We start from the raw sequence: 25,605 nt of genomic DNA on the forward strand, positions 1-25,605 counted from the left end.
AGGGTTTTTTCCCCCCACCATGCTGAAGTATATTAGGTAATTGATTGTTTTCATATTTTCTTGGAGCCCTCCCTCCCACTGTGCCTCTCCCATTGCTGCAGCCTGGACGGGGTGCTACAAAGCCCTAGTGCACAAGCTGTCACCCTGAGATCTTCTCTACCAAACTGTTTTTCTTCTGTTGGGGCTCCGTTTTCTGGATCCAGTGAATTCTTTTCCTTGGTTTGGTTAACCCACATACTTGATTCATGGTTTTGCTGGGTAATTTTAAGGTCATTACTCCACTATCTTCCACTATCCAGTGGTGTTGAGAAGTCTTATGGCACTCTGCTTTGCGTTATTTTGTTATTTTAGAGGTGAGAGCACTTTCTTAGAAAATAATGGTAGTCTCAGTTGACAGTATTCAAATTGACTGTATTATGGACCAGTGGAGCTGGGAGGGACCTTCAGTGTCCCCTACTTTAATATCCCTGTAATACAAAGAAGGTACCTGACATCCAGAGAAGTGATGCACCTTGTCTAAAGTTGTGGTTAGGAAGGGACAGAGCCAGGACTCTAAATTCTGTCCTCCAGGCATAATTCCAAAACGTTCTCCAGTGTTATGTATGTAGACTAAAATACTAACAGCACTTACGTTTTTGTTTCCTTTTGTTTTACTTTTTATTATGGCAAATTTCAAACATATACAGATATAGAATAGTTTAATGAATTGCCATGTTCTGATCACACAGGTTCAAACATGAATACATGGTCAGTCTTGTATCACTTAAACTCCTGCAGACAAGCCCTGCCCCATCCTGTTGTTTTGAATAAGATCCATCATGATATGTCACTATAAAAAGGCCTGTTCTTTGCGAAAAAATAACGATAATACGATTGGTTACTCTGCAGAGTTTTACAATTGCCTTTTTATCCCTGATGTCCTGAAATATTCACGATGTTAGACACTTAGAAGGGCCTTTCAATGGGAAGACTCTGCATCCTTCTGGGAAATTTTCTTGCATTTTGCCTTGAAAATATTTCTGTCTTTCCCTTTTTTCTTTTCTCTTTCTATAATTCTTGATCTTCTGGATTGATCCTCTACATCCATCTCCTTTTTGTTCTGTTTTTTATTTTTCATTCTTTGGATACGGAGTCTCGCTCTGTTGCCCAGGCCAGAGTGCAGTGGCATGATCTTGGCTTACTACAACCTCCGCCTCCCAGGTTCAAGTGATTCTCCTGCCTCAGCTTACCGAGTGCTGGGATTACATATGTGCGCAACCACGCCTGGCTAATTTTTGTATTTTTAGTAGAGACAGGGTTTCACCATGCTGGCCAGGCTGGTCTCGAACTCCTGAACTCAAGCAATCTGCCCATCTCAGCCTCCCAAAGTGCTGGGATTACAGGCATGAGCCACTGCGCCCAACCCTGTTCTGTTTCTTTTTCTCTATTTTTTCCCTCATTTACTGGAAGATAAATGGCTTCCCAGCTCTTCGACTAAAATGTTCAATTTCAGCTTCCCTAATTTTAAATTTCCAAGTGTTCTTTCTTGGCTTTATTTATTTATTTATTTATTTATTTATTTATTTATTTATTTTAGACTGAGTCTCTGTCACCAAGGCTGGAGTGCAGTGGTGTGATCTCGGCTCACTGCAACCTCTGTCTCCCGGGTTCAAGTGATTCTCCTGCCTCAGCCTCCCGAGTAGCTGGACTACAAGCACCTGCCACTATGCCCAGCTAATTTTTGTATTTTTAGTAGGGACAGGGTTTCACTAAGATGGCCAGACTGCTCTCGAACTCCTGGCTTCAGGTGATCTGGCTGCCTTGGCCTCCTAAAGTGCTGGGATTACAGGTGTGAGGCACCATATCCTTGGTTTATGGATGCAAAAACTTCTGTTATTTTCCCAATGGTATTATTTGCTTGTAGGTTTTGTTTTCTTTTGTTCTTATTTGCTTCCATCAAGTTAATTTTTCTGCTTGTTTTGTCCTATTTCTTCATGTTGGGATTTTTTTAATCAATTTTTTTTGTTTCTAATATGCGATATGCAGCATCCAGATGCCATTTAAATGTTAATATGAATTGTGACCTAAAAAATAGGAAGAAAAAAAGGAAAAGATACTGAATGATCAAGTTCAAAGAGGTGTAATAAGAATAATATACATGTGGGAAGAATCCTATGCAATGTCGTTAAAATAACTTTTGAGTCATGCAGAAAGACAATTACAGAATCTTAAGAAAGCCACAAATGTAACATCTAAACAAGGAGCAAATAACAAGTTATAACCTATGTGAAGTCAAGTTAAGATGAAATAGCAGATTCAAATCACACAGAAGAAGAGCTAATGTGTGACTTTAATCCTGAGAATGTGTAAGCCCACGACCAGTCCTTTTAAAGTAGAAAGCCCTATTTATAGGACTCATAATGTCTCAGTAGTGATTTCTGAAAAAATCAAATTCTGAGTCTCAGCTAAAAAAAATCTCTCTGGTTGATATATAACTTCAGTAGGCTGAGATAAGGACCTGAGTGTGCTTAGGTATAATTGTGTTTATTTTTTTAATTTTTTAAAATTTTATTATTATTTGAGATAGACTCTCACTCTGTCGCCCAGGCTGGAATGCAGTGGCGTGATCTCGGCTCACTGCAAACTCCGCTTCCCAGATTCAAGCCATTCTCCTGTCTCAGCCTCCTGAGTAGCTGGGACTACCAGCACATGCCACCACGCCTGGCTAATTTTTGTATTTTTAGTAGAGACAGGGTTTCACCATATTGGTAAGACCGGTCTCGAACTCCTGACTGGATCCACCTACCTTGGCCTCCCAAAGTGCCAGGATTATAGGCGTGAGCCAGTGCGCTCAGCTAGGTATAATTGTTTTATGGATATCATTTCACTCTGGAAAAGTTATAATTTAGCATCAAAAAATAAAGTATATTGCCAGGCGCGGTGGCTCATACTTGTAATCCCAGCACTTTGGGAGGCTGAGGTGGGTGGATCACGAGGTCAGGTGTTCGAGACCAGCCTGGCCAACATGGTGAAATGCCATCTCTACTAAAAATATAAAAATTAGCCAGGCATGGTGGCACACACCTGTAATAATCCCAGCTATTCGGGAGACTGAGGCAGGAGAATAGCTTGAACCTGGGAGGCGGAGATTGCAGTGAGCCAAGATCCTGCCACTGCACTCCAGCCTGGGACAGAGCTAGACTCCGTCTCAAAAAAAAAAAGTATATTACATCTATAATATTAATATACTTATGTTAAGATTAAAAATACATTATTAGTTTTTTATTGTTATATAACTAATTACCACAAACCCCGTGGCTTAAGACAGCATCTGTGTATTATTGCATAGTTTCTGTGGATGAGGAGTCTAGGCCGGGTCTTCTGCTCAGGCCCTTATAAAGCTGTGCTGGAGGTACCGATTGTATTTTGATCTAGATGCTCAACTGAGGGAAAATCCACTTCCCACCTTATTCAGATTGTTAGCAGAAATCAATTCCTTGCTGGTGTGCAGCTGAGGACCCTGGCTTTTTGCTGGCTGTTGGCTGGAGGCCTGTATCAGGTTCTAGAGGCATCCACAGGTTCCTAGAAGAGTCCGCAGTTCCTTACCACACAGGCTTCTCCAACATGCCTGCTTATTCCATCAGGTCCGCAAAGAGCATTTCACCGCTGTCTGCTGAAACAGAGTCTCATATAACATAACATAATCACAGGAGTGACATCCCATCATCTTTTCCATATAACACAACCTGATCAAGGGAATGACATCCCATCACCAGTCCTGCCAACACTCAAGGGCAGGAAGTGTGGCAAAGCATGAATACCAAGAGATGAGGAATCACAGGCACTTCCCTTACAGTCTGTCCGCTATAAAGAATGATCTGTATATGTTTGGTATTTAAAATTCCTGTAATGTTTAAGGAAATGTGGCAAATTGAAGGATCTAAGAGACCAGCTTTGTGGTTCCAATTTAGAATGAATGAATAATTGATTTAGATTTGGAATTTTGAGTTGAGTTGTAAGAGAGTTTTAATACGTTTGGAGCTGGGCGTAGTGGCTCGCGCCTGTAATCCCAGCACTTTGGGAGGCTGAGGTAGGCGGAGCACCTTAGGTCAGGAGTTCAAGACCAGCCTGGCCAACAGGGTGAAACCCCGTCTCTACTAAAAATACAAAAATTAGCTGGGCATGCTAGTGCACACCTGTAATCCAGCTACATGGGAGGCTGAGGCAGGAGAAACGCTTGAACCCGGGAGGTGGAGGTTGCAGTGAGCCAAGATTGCACCATTGCACTCCAGCCTGGGCGGCAGAGCAACACTCTATCTCAAAAAAAAAAAAAAAAAAAAAAAGTTTAAAAATTATATTGGACCATTTGAAACAACTTAACATCCATCATACTTATATGTTTACTGTCTTACAAATAATAGAATTTTTAAGTACTTGAAAGGGTAGCAGCAGCCGGTCTCCAAACACGGCCACCATCAACGCATGTTCTTCGTGTATGTGCATTCTGCTCCTGATAACAAGAAAAGGAGTTTCCTTCTCCTCCTCTCTCCTCTGGGCTGACCTTGTAACTGGCCCTGATCAAGAGAATGTGACAGAAGGGACATTCTGGTCATTAAACCCAGGCCCTGCAAGGACTGATAACTTCTACTTTCTGCCTTTTACAATGCTCTTTCTTGGAACCTAGCTGTTACGCTGTGAGAAAATAAATCATATACCTGATCGCAGGATATATAATGAACTCTTTTTTTTTTTTTTTCGAGACAGAGTCTCGCTCTGTCACCGAAGCTGGAGTGCAGTGGTGTGATCTTGGCTCACTGCAACCTCTGCCTCCTGGGTTCAAGTGATTCTCCTGCCTCAGCCTCCTGAGTAGCTGGAACTACAGGCTCATGCCAGGACCCTTGGCTAATTTTTGTGCTTTTAGTAGAGACAGGGTTTCACCATGTTGGCCATACTGGTCTTGAACTCCTGACCTCAAGTAATCTGCCCGCCTCAACCTCCTAAGTGTTGGGATTACAGACATGAGCCACCACACCCAGTCATATAATGAATTCTTAAAACTCAATAACAAGAAGACAAACAACCTGGTTAAAAAAAATGGGCAAATTTTTCAGCAGACATTACTAAAGAAGATATAGGAATGGCTAAAAAGCATATGAAAAGATGCTTGGCCAGGCCTGGTGGTGCATGTCTGAATCCCAGCTATTCAGGAGGCTGAGGCAGAATTGCTTGAACTCGGGAGATGGAGGTTGCAGTGAGCTGAGATTGCGCTGCTGCACTCCAGCCTGGGCAACAGAGTGAGACTCCATCTCAAAAAAAGAAAAGAAAAGAAAAGAAAAGATGCTTAACATCATCAGTTATTAGGGAAATACAAATTTGCAAATTAAGACCACAATGAGCTACCATTTCAAACCTACTAGAATGGCTTTCGTTGAAAAGACAGACAATAACTACTGTTTGTGAAGATGTAGAGAAAATGGAACCTTCCTTCATGGTTGAGACGAAGTAAAATGTTGTAGCTACTTTGGATAACAGTTTGCCAGTTTCTCAAAAAGTTAAACATGTGTACCAAGCATGGCTTTTTATTCTGATGTTTTGACATCGGGGGTCTTACAGACCCTTTGGAGACTGCACCTCCCAGGGCTAGCCAACACCTGGAAATAGCAAACAACTCACATTCCGTGTGCAAACCAATGAATCCTAAGCTTATTTCCTAATTACCTCCTCAACTGAGCTCTCACACATCTTGCCATTATTCCCCTGCCCTAATCACCTCAGGACTGGGTGCCAGATAATTACAGATATTCCCTATGCCCCAGAGTTCAGTTCAAATTGGCCAGTCTTAAACCTGCTTACCTGGCCTCACCTGTTCCTGGGGAAACCAGAATAAGGGCTCTTGCTCCCGTTGCCCCGACTGACGCTGCTGCTCCCCCATGTGGCCTGGCATGGTGGAGCACACCCTCTCCCTCTTTTTTTTTTATGAGACGGAGTCTCGCTTTGTCGCCCAGGCTGGAATGCAGTGGCGCGATCTCGGCTCACTGCAAGCTCCGCCTCCCGGGTTCACGCCATTCTCCTGCCTCAGCCTGCGAGTAGCTGGGACTACAGGCGCCCACCACCTCGCCGGGCTAATTTTTTGTATTTTTAGTAGAGACGGGGTTTCACCACGTTAGCCAGGATGGTCTCGATCTCCTGACCTCGTGATCCACCCGCCTCGGCCTCCCAAAGTGCTGGGATTACAGGCGTGAGCCACCGCGCCCGGCCAGTCTACCTTTTCAAGAGCAGTCATCTCCTGATCTGTCAGCCTCCCCATACCTGGATAAAAATAAAACCAACATTTTCAAGCAATATATTTACCATATGATCCAGCAATTTCATTGTTAGGTATTTACCCCAGTGAAATGAAAACATATTTCTACACAAAAATCTGTACATGAATGTTCATAGCAGCATTATACGTAATAACTACAAAGTGGAAACCGCCCACATATCCATCCAATGATGAATAGAGAAACAGAATGTGTTCTACCCATACAATGGAACACTTATTCAGGAACGAAAGGACGAAACTATTTATAAATGCTAAAACATAGATGAACCTGAAAATAATTATGAGTGAAAGGAACCAGGCACAAAAGACCACACACTGTATGATCACTTTTACAGAAATGTTCAGAAAAGACAAATCTGTGGAGAAAAAAGAGTACATTTGTGTTGGCCTTGGGGCTGCAGTGGGAACAGGGGTTGACTGCAAATGGGCATGATTGTACTCTTTAGGATTATACAAATATTCCTAAATATTCTAAAACTGGATTGCAGTGATGAACAGAGTCTGTAAGTTTGTTAACCATCATTGAATTGTACACTTAAAACAGGTGAGGTTTTTTTTTTTAGAATTTTTTTTTAAATTGTACTTTAAGTTCTGGAGTACCTGTGCAGAATGTGCAGGTTTGTTACATAGCTATACACATGCCATGGTGGTTTGCTGCACCCATCAACCCATCATCTACATTAGGCATTTATCCTAACGCTATCCAGCCCCTAGTCCCCCATCCTCAGCAGGCCCCTGTGTGTGATGCCCACCCCCATGTCCATGTGTTCTCATTGCTCAACTCTCACTTATGAGTGAGAATATGTGGTGTTTGGTTTTCTGTTCTTGTGTCAGTTTGCTGAGAATGATGGTTTCCACCTTCATCTGTGTCCCTGCAAAGGACATGAACTCATCCTTTTTTATGGCTGCGTAGTATTCCATGGTGTATATGTGCCACATTTTCTTTATCCAGTCTATCATTGATAGGCATTTGGGTTGATTCCAAGTCTTTGCTATTGTGAACAGTGCCGCAATAAACATATGTGTGCATGTGTCTTTATAGAATAATTTATAATCCTTTGGGTATATACCCAGTAATAGGATTGCTGGGTAAAGTGGTATTTCTAGTTCTAGATCCTTGAGGAATCACCACACTGTCTTCTACAATGGTTAAACTAATTTACACTCCCACCAACAGTGTAAAAGCATTCCTATTTTTCCACATCCTCTCCAGCATTTGTTGTTTCCTGACTTTTTAATGATCACCATTCTAACTGAAGTGAGATGGTATCTCATTGTGGTTTTGATTTGCATTTCTCTAATGACCAGTGATGATGAGCTTTTTTTCATATATTTGTTGGCTGCATAAACGTCTTTTTTAAAGAAGTGTCTGTTCATATCCTTTGCTCACTTTTTGATGGGGTTGTTTTCTTCTTGTAAATTTGTTTAAGTTCTTTGTTGATTATGGATATTAGCCCTTTATCAGATGGATAGATTGCAAAATTTTTCTCCCATTCTGTAGGCTGCCTGTTCACTCTGATGATAGTTTCTTTTGCTGTGCAGAAGCTCTTTAATTAGAACCTATTTGTCAATTTTGGCTTTTGTTGCCATTGCTTTTGGTGTCTTAGTCATGAAGTTCTTGCCCGTGCCTATGTCCTGAATGGTATCACCCAGGTTTTCTTCTAAGGTTTTTATGGTTTTAGGCCTTACATTTAAGTCTCTAATCCATCCTGAGTTAATTTTTGTATGAGGTGTAAGGAAGGGATCCAGTTTCAGGTTTCTGCATATGGCTAGCCTGTTTTCCCAACACCATTTATTAGATAGGGAATCCTTTCCCTATTGCTTAGTTTTGTCAGGTTTGTCAAAGATCAGATGGTTGTAGATGTGCAGTGTTTTTTCTGAGGCCTCTGTTCCATTGCATTGGTCTAGATATCTGTTTTGGTACCAGTACCATGCTGTTTTTGTTACTGTAGCCTTGTAGTATAGTTTGAAGTCAGGTAGCATGATGCCTCTAGCTTTGTTCATTTTGCTTAGGGTTGTCTTGGCTATGCAGGCTCTTTTTTAGTTCCATATGAAGTTTAAAGTAGTTTTCTCTAATTCTGTGAAGAAAGTCATTGGTAGCTTGTTGGGGATAGCATTGAATCTATAAATTACATTGGGCAGTATGGCCATTTTGATGATATTGATTCTTCCTATCCATGAGCATGGAATGTTTTTCCATTTGTTTGTGTCCCGTCTTATTTCCTTGAGCAGTGGTTTGTAATTCTCCTTGAAGAGTTGCTTCACATCTTACAAGGGAAGAGTTACATCCCTTGTAAGTTGTATTCCTAGGTATTTTATTCTCTTTGTAGCAATTGTGAATGGGAGTTCACTCATAATTTGGCTCTCTGTTATTGGTGTATAGGAACTCTTGTGATTTTTGCACATTGATTTTGTATCCTGAGACTTTGCTGAGGTTGCTTATCAGCTTAAGGAGATTTTGGGCTTAGATGATGGGGTTTTCTAAATATACAATCATGTCATCTGCAAACAGAGATAATTTGACTTCCTGTTTTCCTAATTGAATCCCCTTTATTTCTTTCTCTTGCCTGATTGTCCTGGCCAGAACTTCCAACATTATGTTGAATAGGAGTGGTGAGAGAGGGCATCCTTGTCTTGTGCCAGTTTTCAAAGGGAATGCTTTCAGTTTTTGCCCATTCAGTATGATATTGGCTGTGGGTTTGTCACAAATAGCTCTTATTATTTTGAGATACCTTCCATCAATACCTAGTTTATTGAGAGTTTTTAGCATGAAGGGCTATTGAATTTTGTTGAAGGCCTTTTCTTAATCTGTTGAGATAATCATGTGGTTTTTGTCATTGGTTCTGTTTATGTGATGGGTTACATTTATTGATTTGCGTATGTTGAACCAGACTTGCATCCCAGATACAAAGCCAACTTGATCATGGTGGATAAGCTTTTTGATGTGCTCCTGGATTTGGTTTGCTAGTCATTTTTTGAGGATGTCCGCATTGATGTTCATCAGGGATATTGGCCTGAAATTTTCTTTCTTTGTTGTGTCTCTGCCAGGTTTTGGTATCAGTATGATGCTGGCCTCATAAAATGAGTTAAGGAGGACTCCCCTTTTTTGTATTGTTTGGAATAGTTTCGGAAGGAACGGTACCAGCTCCTCTTTGTATCTGGTAGAATTCATGCTGTGAATCTGTCTGGTCCTGGACTTTTTTTGTTGGTAGGCTATTAATTACTGCCTCAATTTCAGAACTTGTTATCAGTTTATTCAGGGATTCGATTTCTTCCTGGTTTAGACTTGGGAGGGTGTATGTGTCCAGGAATTTATCTATTTTTTCTAGATTTTCTAGTTTATTTGCATAGAGGTGTTTATGGTATGCTCTGATGGTAGTTTGTATTTCTGTGGAATCAGTGGTGACATCCCCTTTATCATTTTTTATTGCATCTATTTGATTCTTCTCTGTTTTCTTCTTTAATAGTCTAACGATCTATCTATTTTGTTGATCTTTTTGAAAAACCAGCTCCTGGATTCATTGATATTTTGAAGGGTTTTTCATGTCTCTATCTCCTTCAGTTCTGCTCTGATCTTAGTTATTTCTTGTCTTCTGCTAGCTTTTGAATTTGTTTGCTCTTGCTTCTCTAGTTCTTTTAATTGTGATTTTATGGTGCTGATTTTAGATCTTTCATACTTTCTCTTGTGGGCATTTAGTGCTATAAATTTCCTTCTACATACTGCTTTAAATGTGTCCCAGAGATTCTGGTACATTGTGTCTTTGATGTCATTGGTTTCTTTTTTTTTTTTTTATGAAACAGTGTCTGCCTCTGTGGCCCAGGCTGGAGTGCAGTGGCGCGATCTCGGCTCATTGCAAGCTCCGCCTCCTGGGTTCACGCCATTCTCCTGACTCAGCCTCCCGAGTAGCTGGGACTACAGGCGCCCGCTACACGCCCGGCTAATTTTTCTATTTTTAGTAGAGATGGGGTTTCACCGTGTTAGCCAGGATGATCTCGATCTCCTGACCTTGTGATCCGCCCGCCTCAGCCTCCCAAAGTGCTGGGATTACAGGCGTGAGCCACTGTGCCCGGCCCTGAGTGAATTTCTTAATCCTGAGTTCTATTTTGATGGCACTGTGGTCTGAGAGACTGTTTGTTATGATTTCCCTTCTTTTGCATTTGCTGAGGAGGGTTTTACTTCCAGTTATGAAGTCAATTTTAGAATAAGTGTGATGTGGTGCTGAGAAGAATGTACATTCTGTTGATTTGGGATGGAGAGTTCTGTAGATGTCTATTAGGTCCGCTTGGTCCAGAGCTGAGTTCAAGTCCTGGATATCCTTGTTCATTTTCTGTCTCATTAATCTGTCTAATATTGACAGTCGGGTGTTAAAATCTCCCACTATTATTGTGTGGGAGTCTAAGACTCTTTGTAGGTCTCTAAGAACTTGCTTTATGAATCTGGGTGCTCCTGTACTGGGCGAATATATATTTAGGATAGTTAGCTCTTCTTGTTGCATTGATACTTTTACCATTATGTAATGCCCTTCTTTGTCTCTTTTGATATTTGTTGGTTTAAAGTCTGTTTTATCAGAGACTAGGATTGTAACCCCTGCTTTTTTTTGCTTTCCATTTGCTTGGTAAATATTCCTCCATACCTTTATTTTGAATCGTGTGTATCTTTGCATGTGAGATGGTTCTCCTGAATACAGCACACCGATGGGTCTTGACTCTTTTTTTTTTTTGAGACAGAGTTTCACTCTTTTTGCCCAGGCTGGAGTGCAATGGCGCAATCTCAGCTCACCGCAACCTCCACCTCCCAGGTTCAAACGATTCTTCTGCCTCAGCCTCCCAAGTAGCGGGATTACAGGCATGCACCACCACCCCAGCTAATTTTGTATTTTTAGTAGAGATGGAGTTTCTCCACGTTGGTCAGGCTGGTCTTGAACTCTCGACCTCAGGTGATCCACCTGCCTCAGCCTCCTGAAGCGCTGGGATTACAGGAGTGAGCCACCGCGCCCAACAGGTCTTGACTCTTTATCCAATTTGCCAGTCTCTGTCTTTTAATTGAGGCATTAACCCATTTACATTTAAGTTAATATTGTTATGTGTGAATTTGATCCTATCATTTTGATATTAGCTGGTTATTTTCCCCATTAGTTGATGCAGTTTCTTCATAGCATCAATGGTCTTTCCAATTTGGCATGTTTTTGCAGTGGCTAGTACCGGTTGTTCCTTTCCATGTTTAGTGCTTCCTTTAGGAGTTTCCTTTAGGAGCACCAGGCAACAAAATCCCTCAGCATTTGCTTGTCTGTAAAGGATTTTATTTCTCCTTTGCTTGTGAAGGTTAGTTTGGCTGGATATGAAATTCTGGGTTGAAAATTCTTTTCTTTAAGAATGTTGAATATTGGCCCCCACTCTCTTCTGGCTTTGCAGGGTTTCTGTCTAGAGATCCGCTGTTAGTCTGATGGCCTTCCCTTTGTGGGTAACCCGACTTTTCTCTCTGGCTGTGCTTAACATTTTTTCCTTCATTTCAACCTTAGTGAATCTGATGATTATTTGTCTTGGAGTTGCTCTTCTCTAGGAGTATCTTTGTGGTGTCCTCTGTATTTTCTGAACTTGAATGTTGGCCTGCCTTGCTAGGTTGGGGAAGTTCTCCTGGATAATATCCTCAAGAGTGTTTTCCAACTTGTTTCCATTCTCCTCGTCACTTTCAGGTACACCAATCAAATGTAGATTTGGTCTTTTCACATAGTCCCATATTTATTGGAGGCTTTGTGTGTTTCTTTTCACTCTTTCTTCTCTAATCTTGTCTTCTCACTTTATTTCATTGAGCTGATCTTCAATGTCTGAGATCCTTTCTTCCATTTGATTGATTTGGTTATTGATACTTGTGTATGCTTCATGGAGTTCTCGTGCTGTGTTTTTCAGCTCTATCAGGTCATTTATGTTCTTCTCTAATCTGGGTATTCTAGTTAGCAATTCCTCTAACCTTTTTTCAAGGTTCTTAGCTTCCTTGCATTGGGTTAGAACATGCTCCTTTAGCTCAAGGGAGTTTGTTATTACCCACCTTCTGAAGCCTACTTCTGTCAATTCATCAAACTCATTCTCCATACAGTTTTGTTCCCTTGCTGGCAAGGGGTTGTGTGATTCTTTGGAGGAGAAGAGGCATTCTGGTTTTTGGAATTTTCAGCCTTCTTGCACTGGTTTCTCCCTATCTTCGTGGATTTATCTACCTTTGGTCTTTGATGTTGGTGACCTTTGGATGGGGTCTCTGAGTGGACATCCTTTTTGTTGATGTTGATACTATTCCTTTCTGTTTGTTAGTTTTCCTTCTAACAGTCAGGCCCCTCTGCTGCAGGTCTGCTGGAGTTTGCTGGAGGTGCACTCCAGACTCTGTTTGCCTGGGTATCACCATCAGAGGCTGCAGAACAGCTAAGATTGCTGCCTGCTCTTTCCTCTGGAAGCTTCGTCCAAGAGGGGCACCTTCCAGATGCCACCCAGAGCTCTCCTGTATGAGGTGTCTATAGGCCCCTCCTGGGAGGTGTCTCCCAGTCAGGATACATGGGGGTCAAGGACCCACTTGAGGAGGCAGCCTGTCCCTTATCAGAGCTCAAACACTGTGCTGGGAGATCTGCTGCTCTCTTCAGAGCTGTCAGGCAGGAACCTTTAAGTGCGCTGAAGCTGTGCCCACAGCTGCCCCTTCCCCCAGGTGCTCTGTCCCAGGGAGATGGGGCTTTTATCTATAAGTCCCTGACTGGGGCTGCTGGCTTTTTTTCAGAGATGCCCTGCCCAGAGAGGAGGAATCTAGAGAGGCAGTCTGCTCTCAGCTGCCTTGCTGAGCTGTGGTGGGCTCTGCCCAGTTCAAACTTCCCAGCGGCTTTGTTTACACTGTGAGGGTAAAACCGCCCACTCAAGCCTCAACAATGGTGGATGCCCCTCCCCCTACGAAGCTCAAGCATCCCAGGTCAACCTCAGACTGCTCTGCTAGCAGTGAGAATTTCAAGCCAGTGAATCTTAGCTTGCTGGGCTCCATGGGGGTGAAACCTGCCAAGCCAGACCACTTGGCTCCCTGGCTTCTGCCCTCTTTCTAAGGGAGTGAATGGTTCTGTCTCGTTGGCATTCGTGTTGCACTGGGGTATGGCGAAAAAAAAACAAATAAACTCCTGTAGCTAGCTCGGTGTCCGCCCAAATGGCCACCCAGTTTTGTGCTTGAAACGCAGGGCCTTGGTGGCATAGGCACCGGAGGGCATCTCCTGGTCTGCCAGTTGTGATGACCATGGGAAAAGCGCATTATCTGGGCCATAGTGCACTGTTCCTCTCAGTACAGTCTCTCACAGGCTTCCATTGGCTGGGGGAGGGAAATCCCCTGACCCCTTGCGCTTCCCGGGTGAGGTGACGCCCCACCCTGCTTCAGCTCTCCCTCCATGGGCTGCACCCACTGTCCAACCAGTCCCAGTGAGATGAACCGGGTACCTCAGTTGGAAATGCAGAAATCACCTGCCTTCTGTGTTGATCTTGCTGGGAGCTGCAGACCGGAACTGTTCCTATTCAGTCATCTTGCCAGCAAATCAAAACAAGTGAGTTTTATGGTATGTAAATTATACCCCCAGAAAAACTGTTTAAAAAAATAAGTAAGTCCAGGCCGGGCGCAGTGGCTCACGCCTGTAATCCCAGCACTTTGGGAGGCCGAGGTGGGCGGATCACAAGGTCAGGAGATCGAGACCACAGTGAAACCCCGTCTCTACTAAAAATACAAAAAATTAGCCGGGCGCGGTGGTGGGCGCCTGTAGTCCCAGCTACTCAGGAGGCTGAGGCAGGAGAATGGCGTGAACCCGGGAGGCGGAGCTTGCAGTGAGCCGAGATCGCGCCACTGCACTCCAGCCTGGGCGACAGCGCGAGACTCCCTCTCAAAAAAAAAAAAAAAAAAAAATAAGTAAGTCCAGAACAAAGAAATCAGTGCCTTGCTGCTGTCCAGGGAATAAATACAATGCTTTAGCAGAAATGTAAGGGCAGTATTCAATTTTCCTACATCTATCAGATCATGTCAGATAGAAGTTCTGAGGGATGCCCAGGAAACCATCCTGATTAGTCTACACAAAGTCTGTGCAGACACAGTGGATTCTCCTTACCATGGGGCCATCCAGCCTTAATGTTTTGTTGTAGGTATGTGTAGAGGAAGACGTGTGCTTCAATGGCAAATTATAGCATATCTTTCCACAAGGCAGATTCTAATTCCTTGGGAGCTGTTGTACAACACTGTACCTTATAGGTAGCAGATACAAATGCAAAATGTTTCTTGTCTATAGACATGCAAATTCTGTCCTGTCCAGCAGAAGTACACTGTGGAGGAAGTGAGTGTTGCCTGCATTTGCACATTCATTGCAATATTCCAGCTACATAAATGTGTCTGCTCTTTGACTTTTCCTTTTTTTAAGTTTATTTTTTATTTATTTTATTTTTTTTGAGAGAGTCTTGCTCTGTTGCCCAGGCTGGAGTGTAGTGGCACAATCTCGACTTACTACAACCTCCGCCTCCCAGGTTCAAGCGATTCTGTCTCCTCAGCCTCCCAAGTAATTAGCTGGGACTACACGCGTCTGCCACCGTGCCTGGCTAATTTTTGTATTTTTAATAGAGATGGGGTTTCACCATCTTGGCCAGGCTGGTCTCGAACTCCTGACCCTGTGATCCGCCCACCTTAGCCTCCCAAAGTGCTGGGATTACAGGTGTGAGCCACTGCACCTGGCCTTTTTATTTTTTATTAGAAGAGATAGGGTCTCACTATGTTGCCCAGGCTGGACTCAAACTCCTGGCCTCAAGTGATTCTCCTACTGCTGCATCCTAAAGTGCTGGGACTACAGATGTGAGCCACAGCACCCAGCCTGACTTCTCCTTTGAACCGATTTTAATTTTAGTTTATGTGCTGCCGAAGCGAGCACATGAACCAGTTTTTTCTTTTTATTTTTTTTGAGACAGAGTCTCACTCTGTTGCCCAGGCTGTAGTGCAATGGCGTGATCTCGGCTCACTGCAACCTCTGCCTCCCAGGTTCAAGTGATTCTCCTGCCTTAGCCTCCCGAGTAGCTGGGATTAAAGGCGTGCACCCCCACGCCCAGCTAATTTTTGTATTTTTTTTTTTTTTTTAGTAGAGACGGGGTTTCATCATATTGGTCAGGCTGGTCTTGAACTCCTGACCTCATGATCCGCCTGCCTTGGCCTCCCAAAGTGCTGGGATTACAGGCGTAAGGCACCGTGCCTAGCCAGCATGAACCAGTTTTAATACTAGACTGATGCCTAAATTCTGAGTAAAGCAAAATCTTTAACATGTTCATTTTTTTTTTTTCTGAATGAGAATCATGATTTTTGTCTTTTTGTGTAAATTAGTTTTAACACATTGGTTTTTAATTTTTTTTTAAAAGAGCAGTTTTAGGTTCACAGCAAAATTGAGCAAAAAAGACAGAGAGCCCCTATAACCCCCTGCAACCCCTCTTCAGCTATCCCCACTACTGACATCTGGCACCAGAGTTTTACAATTTGTTACAATTTATTAGAATTGATGTGCTTACACTGACACATCACTGTTACCCAAAGTCCATATCATGTTTGTAAGTATTAATAAGTTTTTGGTCATCTTCATAAAATCTCAAGGTAACCTTTCTAGGAATCATTCTATCTAGATATAGTCTAGATTAAGCTCCCCAAATGAGCAAATTCAGCCTGCCCTTTCAGAATTCTGCCTTCGCAGTTTATTTCTGCCTGGGTGTGCTGCATGTTATAATAGAATGGCCATTTCCATCCACAGAGAAGCCAGTGGGAATCCTTAGAGTGCCAGAGGGGGATGTACCTCTTTCAACTCTCTGTATCATGCATGCACATATTCTTGTGCTTTATTTCATAAAAGAATTAAAATGAATTGAACTGAATCTAATTTCATAATTCACCTGGTTGCTTGCACCAGAAGCCTGTAATCATTCTAGACTCTCTCTTTTCCTTCTCTTATTTTTGCGTATTCAACAAATCTCCATCAGGGACTTACTGCCCAGGTACCTAACCTGTGCAGTGAGGTCTGCACTACCAGACCCTGGAGAGAAAATAATGCATGCAGTCCTACTCATGTGGAGTTTATGATAGATAGTAGGAGACAGAACAATCACATAATCACACAAAGATATCATGAAAACATACCGTAAAAGATACCCATAGTTCGGGTTTGGTGGTTCATGCCTGTAAATCCTAACACATTAGGAGGCCAAGGCGGGTAGATTGCTTGAGCAGAGGAGTTTGAGATCAGCCTAGGCAACAAGGCAAAACCCCTCTACAAAAAATACAAAAATTAGCCAGGCATGGTGGTGTGTGCCTATAGTCCCAGCTACTCGGGAGGCTGAGGTGGGAGGATTGCTTGAGCCCAGGAGGTTGAGGTTGCATTGAGCAGTGATTGTGCCGCTGTACTCCATCCTGGGCAACAAAGTGAGACCCTGTCTCAGAAAAAAAAAGAAAAAGAAAAAGAAACCCATGACTTAAAGCAGGGTCCCTGATTTAGGGGAGTAGGGTGGGGGGTCAGGGAGGGCTTCTCTAAAGAAATGACATTTGGGCTGGAACCTGAAGAATGAATGAAGGTGGCCAAGGTGTGTGTATGTGTGTGGTGTCTGCACAGAAGGGTGTGGCAGTTAAGTAGATCTCACCAGGTGGGGGAAGGGCAGCGAGGGGAAATTCTGTGAGGAGGGAAAGAGCTTTCTGGTTGCTGCAAGGTCACCATGGCTGGAGTTCGGGCAGAGAATAGAGAGGTGAGGCTGGAGAACTAGACAGAGGTCAGTCACCGGAGGACATGTTAAGCACTTTGGTCTTTTTTTTTTTTTTGAGACAGAGTCTTACTCTATCTCCCAGGCTGGAATGCAATGGCACAATCTCAGCTCACTGCAACCTTCGCCTCCCGGGTTCAAGCGATTCTCCCACCTCAGCCTCCCGAGTAGCTGGGACTACAGGCGCCCGCCACCACGCCCAGCTAGTTTTTGTATTTTTTAGTAGAGATGGGGTTTTGCCATGTTGGCCAGGCTGGTCTCAAACTCCTGACCACAGGTGATCCACCCACCTCAGCCTCCCAAAGTGCTGGGATTACAGGCATGAGCCACAGTTTGGTCTATTTTAAGAGCAAAAGGAGGCCATTAAAATATTTGTGTACTTTTTAAAGTACTCCAAATTTGAAAAGATCATTTTATGGAGTATGGTTGGGTGATTGTGGCAGTGGAGTTTGAAAGAAATGGAGGGACACAGGAGATATTCAGAGAATAAAATAGAAAGGAGTAGGTGATGGGCTAAATGTGGGAGGAAATACTGGAGAGGACTGAGTCATAGGTTAGCAGCTTGAACCACCCGGTGGGGCCTCTCACTGAGGCTGGGAACACCAGAGGAGGCTATATTCCCTGTTTTAGTCTCAGCAAATCTCTCTAGCTTCTCTCACTGGGTTTGTTTCCTTGCTTGAAGGCAGTGAGTGGTCAGTCTCCTGTCCCTAGAAAATGACCAGCACACTCGCAAAACAAATACAGATTTTTCAAAATAAAAGCCAGGAGAGTGGGCTGCCTTGTGCAACATCTCTTTCAGATCCAATTACACAACTTTGTAATGTGAACAAAGACACATTAAAAATTGGTCAGCTTCTTGAAATGGGGAATGGAAAATGCTGGGAGAAAGGAAAAACATTGGGTTGGAAAAAATAAGTAGGAGAATGGTGGAATTTGTAGTTCAGGAACTTAGAAGGAGAGAAAAGTCATCTTTTTTTTTTTTTTTTTTTTTTTTGAGACGGAGTCTCACTGTGTCTCCCAGGCTGGAGTGCAGTGGCGCGATCTCGGCTCACTGCAAGCTCCGCCCCCCGGGTTCACGCCATTCTCCCGCCTCAGCCTCCCAAGTAGCTGGGACTACAGGCGCCCGCTACCGCGCCCGGCTAGTTTTTTGTATTTTTAGTAGAGACGGGGTTTCACCATGTTAGCCAGGATAGTCTCGATCTCCTGACCTTGTGATCCACCCGCCTCGGCCTCCCAAAGTGCTGGGATTACAGGCTTGAGCCACCGCGCCCGGCCCAAAAGTCATCTCTTGATGATAATTCCCAATAGGTCACATCCAATTAATCACCAAATCCTATTGATTCTGCTTTCTTAATAATCTGTGAATTTCTTAATAATTTGTGAATTGACTCTGTCACCTCTAGTTTCACTGCATGAAGTTATACAGACAAGACAGGAAGTTTCCTGACTTCTAGCTGTGAAGACTTCATCGCACTACCTCTGTCCAGAGTGGGTGATCACATTCTCACAGCTTCCTTACCTGAATTTCTGTAAAACCAGTCATATCAGGATTGTGTTTGGCTGCAGGTAACAGAAAAACCCAAACACAGTAGCAACTGCATTCCAGGTAGGAAGATGAGGTGAGAAGGGAAGGTGGTTTCTGATTAGGAAAGTAGAACATTCCTAGAAATTCCCAGTAGACTTGCACTTTTGCCAGGACTGTTGTCACAGCTACCTTAACAGCAAGGGAACATAGGAAATATAAATACTAAGCAGTGGATTTTTTTCTAGTGGCTGTTTTGTTTTTTACTACGAGGAAGATGGGGAGAATGAATAAGGGCTAGGTCAATGATAGTATCTGCACACAAGGCCCTTCAGGATTTGGCCCCTGACTCTTTCTAAAATTATCCCCCTTCTCTCTCCTTCAGGCCCATTGCTCCAGACATACCTGCAAGTCTCTAAATTTATGATGCTGTCACAAGTCCACACAGCTCTGTACATATTTGTTTGTTTATTTGGTTGTTTTTTCCTAGATTCTTGTTTCTCTTTCCTTCCAAACTAGATCCTAGTTTTCTTTCAGACTTCAACGGCAGTGTAATTTCTTCTCACAAGTCTTTCTGGTCTCCTCTTCTCTTCTTCTATAGTTTCTCCAGTTTATCTCTATCTTAGGTGGCACTTCTCATGCCACATTCTGATAATTGGTTTTCTGGGTCACGAGCTGCTCAAGAGTAGAGACTATATTTCACTCAATGCTACTCACAACAGTGTGAGTCATTAGGAAATGTTTTCTGAATGAATAAATCCAGCCCTTTGTTCAGTTTCATTAGCGGCTTCTGTGATTGGAACGTGTCCCGCAAAGTCCATGTGTTGAGAACATAAAATATAAGCTCCAATGCAGTAGTGTTGGGGCCTTCCTAAGGGGTGATTAGATTTTGAGGCCTTCTGGCCTCATGTATGGATTAATGTCGCCATCTCAGGAGTGGGTGAGTCATGATAAGAGTGGGTTTGTTATAAAAGTGAGTTCAGCAATCTTGCTTGCTTGCTATCTCTAGCACATGCTCTCTTGCCCTTCCACTTCCTGCTAATGGGATGATGCAGTAAGAAGGCCCTCACCAAATGCAGCCCCTTGATCTTGGACTTCCCAGGCCTTGGAATCATGAACCAAATAAACTTCTACTGTTTATAAATTATGTAGTTTGTGGTATTCTGTTATAGTAGCAAAAATGGACTAAGACAGTGACCTAGTCACATCCATCTTTCTCACCTTTACTTTCACTCACTGCAAATTAGACATGAAGTTACACAGATGAGACAGGAAGGTTTTTGACTCCTCACTATGGCTTGGGGCATTGGTTTTCTAGAGCTGCCATAACAAAGTACCACCGACTGGGTGGCTTAAACAACAGAAATTCATTTTCTCATAGTTGTGGAGACTGGAAGTCCAATGTCAAAGTGTCAGCAGGGTTGGTTTCTTCTGTCTCTCTCCTTGGCTTGTAGATGACTGCCTTCTTGTTGTGTCCTCATGTGACCTTTCCTCTGTATGCGCACATCCTTGGTGTCTCCTTGTGTGTCCAGATGTCCTCTTTTTATAAAGACACATGCACTTTGGATTAGGGCCCACCCATATGACCTCACCCTAATTTAATCACCTTGTTTTAATTTAATCATCATATCTTCAGTATAGTCCTATCCTGATATACTGTGGGTTAGGACTCCAACATGATTTTTTGGGGGGAGGGGCACAATTCAGTCCATAAAACTTAGTCTTCTCCATTGTGCTAATTCCCACAAATGAGCCAGTGAGTGGCAGGCTCCACTGGGAAACTCATTCCAAGTCCTGCCCTTGCCCTAAAGTAGGGGAATTTGGAATTATTGCTCCTTTCTAGAGTAGATCAGTGTAAAGAGGGGCCCATGACATGTACTGAACAACCCCAACCCTTGTGGGAAGCCCCAGAGGACAGCCAGGACACTGGAGAAGGAGACATGGCAAATGCTTCACCGTTACCTTTTAAGAATATTTGGAGTAGCTGAGAGCATCAACCTCTTTTTCTAGAGAATATTTTCCAAACTGAGAGGAAAGAAAAATTTTCTTGATTCTCCCTTCCTTTCCTAACCTTGTCTATCTGGCACTGGTGGAAATTGCAAAAGATAATAAGGTAAACAAAACACAAAGAGGGAGAAATATAGTTTCCACCATGGACTCTTGCATAAGTGAGAAGTGGGCAAAGATTGTGCCTTGTTCATTTGCAAAGACTTTGCAGCCTGTTATGAACTGAATGTTTTGTGTCCCCCTACCCCCAAATTCATATACTGAAGCCTAACTTTCAGGATTTAGAGTAACAAAATAATTTAGGTTAAGTGAGGTCTTAAGGGAGGGCTCTGATTCAATAGGCTTAGTGTCTTTATAAAAAGAGACACTAAGAAGAACTTTTTCTCTGGCTCTCTCCATTCACATACCGAGGAAAGGCCGTATGAGGACACAGTGAGAAGGTGGCAGGAAAAGACCCATCAGCAGAAACCAAATTGACCAGAACCTTGACCTCGGACTTCTAGCCTGCAGAACAATGAGAAAATAACTTGCTACTGTTTTAGCCACCCAGCCTATGATTTTTGTTATTGGCAACCTAAGTAAAATAAGACATAGCTTTGGGATATGCTTTCTATATAGTGAGTAGTCAACACATGTCGAATGTGTAGATATATAATGATTTGTTTATAAAAAAGAGTTCTGTTGAAAATAACTATCTCTGAAGATTGTGACTATGGGTGATTTTCATTCGGTTACTTCCTTTTCCATACGATCTGAACTCTTTACAGTGTAGGTATATTACACTGTGAAGTTTTTTAGAAAGCAATTTTAAAAGCCTTATGTCATACATAGCTAGATGGCTTAATACTCACGACACAGTAGGATGTAGTCATGGGTCACAGAGACAATGTTGTGGACCTTAGAGCAGCAGACACATCCCTTGTGGGCTGCGCATGATGTCTCCTACCAAGGCAAAGCCGTCTGTTAGGGAATTTTCTGAAAGTCTGCTTATATGTGCTAGGATGGATGTCACAGGTGTGAGCTCTGTAAGGCTAGGGACAGTGTCTGGTTTTGCTTATCATTATATTCTCAGTACCTAGGACAGTGGCACATAGCAGCTAATTTTTTTTTTTTAATAGTTAAAAGAAAATAAAAACCATCATTCAATGATTAACTACGTAGAGTAATAAACATTCGATGAACAATCAAATGAATGACTGAAGGGTATCCCAGACATAAAGTGATTATTTCTTTTGAAATTTCAGAGTGAGGATATCTGACAAGAATCAAGTTACAGGAGGTTGCGGTGGGGAAAGGAAGGAGGGCCAGGGTGGCGTGCAGAGGAATAAACCACTGCTTAAACCTCACTTTCTGAATTGCTGAGCTACGGTCCCTTGTTCTCTTCAGCACATTGTTGCCAATTGTTGGGAGCCCTTAAAATTCAGAATTAATGAACCTATCTAGTTATGGAGATCCTGGCTTGTTGGGAATTAAGTTCAAGAAGTCTTAAGATTTCAATATAATTTGTGTGCTAGGGCCCTCTTGTGGTAACTCTGTATACTTCATCTCTCAGCACCTAGAAATAGACACACACGCATGCATGCACGCACACACACACATGCACACACACACACACACACACTTCAAAGTGAAATAATTATTATTATTTGGAGATATATATATATATATATATATATATATATATATATATATTATATTTTTTTTTTGAGATGGAGTCTCGCTCTGTCGCCCAGGCTGGAGTGCAGTGGCGCGATCTCAGCTCACTGCAAGCTCTGCCTCCCAGGTTCACGCCATTCTCCTGCCTCAGCCTCCCGAGTAGCTGGCACTACAGGCGCCCGCCACCACACCAGGCTAATTTTTTGTATTTTTAGTAGAGACGGGGTTTCACCATGTTAGCCAGGACGGTCTCGATCTCCTGACCTTGTGATCTGCCCCCCTTGGCCTCCCAAAGTGCTGGGATTACAGGCCTGAGCCATCGTGCCTGGCCCTATTTGGAAATATTTTTAACATGTTAAATGTTAAAAATGTAAAAATACAAACATTTGATAAATGTCTAAAATTTTTCAATGTCTCTTGTAAAGAGATTTAGGTGGCGCATGATGGCTCTAATCCCGGTACTTAGGGAGGCCAAAGCAGGAAGATCCAAGACCAGGGATTTAACACCAGCCTGGGCAACAAAGTGAGACCCTGTCTGTACAAACAAACAAATGAAGAAAACACAAAACAAACCTGGTGTGGTGGTGGTGGCATGCATCTGTGGTCTCAGCTACTTTGAGGGATGAGGCAGGAGGATTGCTCAAGCCCAGGAGTTTGAGGCTGCAGTGAGCTATGATCATGCCACTGCACTCCAGCCTGGGCAACAGGGCAAGACCTCATCTCTCTCTAAAAGAAAAATAAATTTAAATTAAAGGGTGTGCGTGTGTTAAAGAATTTTAAAAAGGACTATTCCCAGTGTCAAGATGAGGAAAACAGGCATTCCTGTATGTTTCGTGGGAGTGGATATGGACACAACAATTAGTACAACCACTTTTGGAAAAAAATTAGGCCTTACACTTTCTTTAAAATGTTCACATTTCCTGACCCAGTAATTCCACTTCGAGGAAATTTTCCAGTAGGAAAGATGGAAAATACAGATAGGCTTCACATATTAGGATTTTCATCAAGTTGTATAGTAGAAAAAACAAGCAAAAAAGAAAAAAAAGAAAAAAAAAAGATAGTTCAGTAAATTATATATTCATATAAACTGATATTATTTACTTAAAATTGTGGTTTCAATTAATATTTATTGACAGGGAAAAATACTTTTTATTCTTTTGAGATGGAGTTTCATTCTTGTTGCCATGGCTGGAGTGCAACAGTGGTATCTTGGCTCACTGCAACATCTGCCTCTCAGGTTCAAGTGATTCTCCTGCCTCAGCCTCCTGAGTAGCTGGAATTACAGGCACCCGCCACCACACCCAGCAAATTTTTTGTATTTTTAGTAGAAACAGGGTTTCACTATGTTGGCTAGGCTGGTCTCGAACTCCTGACCTTGTGATCTGCCCTCCTTGGTCTCCCAAAGTGCTAGGATTACAGGTGTGAGCCACCGTGCCCGGCTGACATGGCAGAATACTTATATGCAAAGGGAGTAAAGCAGAACATAGATCAATTACAACTGTAATTTATATGTATACATGACAGGTGGAAGAAAGGAAAGAAAGAGAAGGAAGCAAGGTTGGAAGGAAGAAAGGGAAGGAAGGAGGAAAGATATGAAAGAAGAAAGAAAGAAGCTGGAAGGAAATCTACCAGAATGTTAACAGGCATTATTTTTGTGGGGAAATGTATTGAGCCATTTTCAATTTCCTTCCTTCAACTTCTCTGCATTTACCAAAATTTAGACAATAAATATTCCATCAAAAAATTAAACAAGTAATATAGACATAGTCTTATTATAAAACATTAGTTTGGATTTTATGTTTTTAAACTTAGAGCCCTACTATATATAGATATTGTTCTAAAACTAGCTTTTCTCATTGTATTTTTTGGAGATAGTTCTATCTCAGGCTTTACAGTTTAGACTCACTCAAATACATATTATTATTTTTTTCATTCTGATAAACTTTCACTTGTTTTTGTTTTGTTTTGTTTTGAGAGAGTCTCACTCTGTCGTCCAGGCTGGAATGCAGTGGCGGAATCTCGGCTCATTGCAACCTCTGGCCTCCTGGGCTCAAGCAAACCTCCTTCCTCAGCCTCCCAAGTAGCTGGGGCTACAGGCTTGAGCCACCAATGCCTGGCTAACTTTTGTATTTTTTTTGTAGAAACTGGGTTTTGCCATGTTGCCCAGGCTGGTCTCCAACTCTTGAGCTCAAAGCAATCCACCTGCGTTGGCCTCCCAAAGTGCTGAGATTACAGGCGTGAGCCACCTCGCCCGGCATATTAATTTTTATTTAGAAAAAAAGATCATTATTTTAAACTGAAAATGTATTTATTGCTATCAGTTTAGTTTCAGTTACATCCTTTCAGGGGAAATATCTTATTTCCACCAAAGAGGATAAGAGAAGTGTGATGAGGTCAGCCATTTCCTCTCTCATGAGGATGCAAGCTTATCTCTTAGAAAAAGCTACCCTGCTGAGGGAGAATTGGAGATGAAGGCGTGCAGTGCAGGGCACTCCTGGCCACCTTTGCCCATGATTTGGTAACCCTCGTTCAAGCTCACCTCCCTGAGGCTTGCAGGTTAGAATTCAGCAGGTTCATGAGTTCCTTAAAAGAGAAAGTTGTATAAACCTAAAGCAGCATGGTTGTAACAAAATGTGAATTTTTGTTGTAACTTATAACAAAATGTAACTTGTAACAAAATGTACGTTTTTTCTCTTTTTTAAAAGCAATCTAAAAAGCTCACATAAAATGTACAGTATTTAATGTATTTTCTGTGGAAAACTGGAAGTTGAAGTCCTTTTCAAAAGATTAGTTTTCTTTTTCTTTTTCTTTTTTTGAGACGGAGTCTCTCTCTGTTGCTCAGGCTGGAATGCAATGGTGTGATCTCTGCTTACTGTAACCTCTGCCTCCTGGTTTCAAGTGATTCACCTGCCTCAGCCTCCTGAGTAGCTTAGCAGAGGCTCACCACTATGCCCAGCTAATTTTTGTATTTTTAGTAGAGCTGGGGTTTCACCATGTTGGTCAGGCTGGTCTTGAACTCCTGACCTCAGGTGATCTGTTCAGCTCAGCCTCCCAAAGTGCCAGGATTACAGGGGTGAGCCACTGCGCCTGGCCAAAATTAGTTTTTTTTTTTTTTAAGTGAAAACTACACACACACACACACACACACACACACACACACACACAGTAAAATAATTCAAAAACCACTGTTCCCTAGGTCTCTTTTCTCTCTCTCCAGAAGAAACTGTTAGCAGTTACTGATGTACTCCACTAGTATATTATTTGCATAAAAATAGTGAGTCCAAATCTGTCTCTGACCCCCTTTACTAAAACACAAGTGGGAATGTACTATGTACATACTCTC

The 25,605-nt window shown here is 42.5% G+C and overlaps 1 long non-coding RNA gene across 2 annotated transcripts; it reads right to left on the minus strand.

The window, feature by feature from the left end:
• Positions 1–1,990: 1,990 nt before the first annotated feature.
• Positions 1,991–21,556, minus strand: LOC116274911. Of its 2 annotated transcripts, XR_004183742.1 has the most exons (3): positions 21,458–21,556; positions 3,446–3,649; positions 1,991–2,063 (listed from the first exon to the last, which is right to left on the minus strand). It is a non-coding gene; the product is annotated as an uncharacterized LOC116274911 (long non-coding RNA). The 2 variants fall into 2 exon arrangements; XR_004183741.1 differs by lacking the exon at positions 21,458–21,556 and having other exon boundaries at positions 3,446–4,107.
• Positions 21,557–25,605: the final 4,049 nt, after the last annotated feature.

This window comes from Papio anubis, chromosome 5, assembly GCF_008728515.1.
Source record: "Papio anubis isolate 15944 chromosome 5, Panubis1.0, whole genome shotgun sequence".
NCBI classification, from domain to species: domain Eukaryota; kingdom Metazoa; phylum Chordata; class Mammalia; order Primates; family Cercopithecidae; genus Papio; species Papio anubis.